Genomic DNA, 1913 nt, shown 5'->3' on the forward strand with positions numbered 1-1913 from the left:
GACCTCTGAGCTCTGCTGCTCAACTCTGTGGAGAAAACACCAACTTTAAGGAAGATGAACGACTCCACTCTGATACACCTTATTACAGGTGACTGATGGATGGTGATGGATAAGAGGGAGTGATCTGTGGGATGATAACGCTGGGAACACCTCAGGGTCTCATCATCATCATCATCATCATCATCATCATCATCATCATCATCATCATCAGTCCTGGGCAGCAGAGCAACGTCCAGGGTTTGGTTTCTGTTTGGATGTTCAGTTTTAAATTCTTACCTTCCATCAGCAGGTTGTTGAACTTTGAAGTTAAGAGGAAGAATCAATGACCGGTCACTCTTCATGGACACACAGCTGGGTTCAGGAGAGTCTGGTCTCTGCTGCTGCTTCCTGACACTAACAAACAAGTGACAAATGAAAAGCAGTTTTAATCTGAGAACAGATGGATTGTGAGCAGACTGTCTCCAGGTGAAATGTTAGCAGCAGATAGAGAATCAGTAAGAAGACAGTGGTTGAGTAACGTTCTCCTGTTCATCAACATGTCTCCTGTCTAATCAGTGGTTGGCTCTTTGTTCACTAAGACAGGAGTTTTTCAAAGCTGTTATTGAGTAGTTGATGGCAGATGTGACAGTGAGTGTGAATAATGATGGAGCAGTGATGTGAGTCATGGACAATTAGAGATCCTCATCTCACCTCTGAGCTCTGGTCTTTCTCTCATGTTCCCCCCACAGAGTGGTTTTAGAGGGAGGGGCTCCCTCCTCTCTGTCCTCACACTGATCCATGGCAGAGCCCCCACCTTCACACCAACACAACAACATGCTTCATTACAACAGGGTTTACTTCACAGGAAACATTAGTTCTCATTACTGTCACTAACATGTCACAAATAAACCTCACCCTCACTTCCTCCCAACAACACCCTGTTTGTTATTGCAGATATCGGGCGACTGTAACAGCTCTAAGAATTTAACACAGAGAGCCCACAATCCAAAATCTGTTATTCATGTTTATCCCATATTCAAATATTACACTACATTTCTTTATAACATATAGATTTGGTAGTGTAGGTGGCAAAATCCATTTATTATTATCCTAAAATCTGTCATAATGCTTCTACATTCCTTCTGTTGTATATGGACCTGGTCACTTTGTCTCATGGAATCAGATGCTGTTTCAGGTTCTTTTGGTCAAAATGTGAAATTATCACAAATTTACGGATCATAACAAATACCAGGGTTTGGAGACATTTTGATCTGAGGATGAGTCAAACCCTCATAACTTCAGAGTACAAGTCTAAAAAAAACATCAGTGACATCAAAACAAGTCTAACCTGTGTTAGAAACCCAGTCTGAGTCAGGTGAGTCCCAGACCAGGTGATGTAGTTCTACTATCTGTCCACTAGATGGTGCCTTCTAAACATTTAATGCCTCAACATCAGCTCAGCAGAGAAAGATGAGGTGCAACAAGGTGGATATACGAGCCTCATTGATGATATTCAATGGCTCCATTAATTTTAGTTTTGAGTAGAACTAAAATTTAATTGTTCAGTCTTCAACGTCTTAAAATGTATTTACTGACTTCCTGAAAGCCGTTCTTATGTCGTCACATAAATCAAGTAGGCCGTGCCCTCGAAACGTCATGGACAGATTTCTCTGGAGGATTCTCACCTGCTGAACTCACTTTCTCTCCCTCGTCAGTCCTGGTGTCTGTGAGCATTTGCTCTGAGGACGAGTCACTTCCTCAAAACTTCAGGGTGCAGTTCTAAAGAAAAAACATCAGTGAGTCATCAAATACCAGAGTCTTGGTCTCCGGTCACTCTCTCTTAAACTCTCTTGAGTTTAAGAGAGAAACTCAAACATGGTTCACTTTTTCAACTCGTCTGAGGGGCTCCAGATCCCTGAGGAGTCCGAAGCAGC

The 1913-nt window shown here is 42.3% G+C and overlaps 1 long non-coding RNA gene across 1 annotated transcript; it reads right to left on the reverse strand.

Moving 5' to 3' along the window:
• Positions 1-306: 306 nt before the first annotated feature.
• Positions 307-1420, reverse strand: LOC147817513 (uncharacterized). The gene is made up of 3 exons (XR_015436297.1): positions 1328-1420; positions 691-793; positions 307-393 (listed from the first exon to the last, which is right to left on the reverse strand). It is a non-coding gene; the product is annotated as an uncharacterized LOC147817513 (long non-coding RNA).
• Positions 1421-1913: the final 493 nt, after the last annotated feature.

This window comes from Seriola lalandi, unplaced genomic scaffold, assembly GCF_002814215.2.
Source record: "Seriola lalandi dorsalis isolate HSWRI2012SDOR001 ecotype SW California unplaced genomic scaffold, Sedor1 jcf7180002054947, whole genome shotgun sequence".
NCBI lineage: Eukaryota > Metazoa > Chordata > Actinopteri > Carangiformes > Carangidae > Seriola > Seriola lalandi.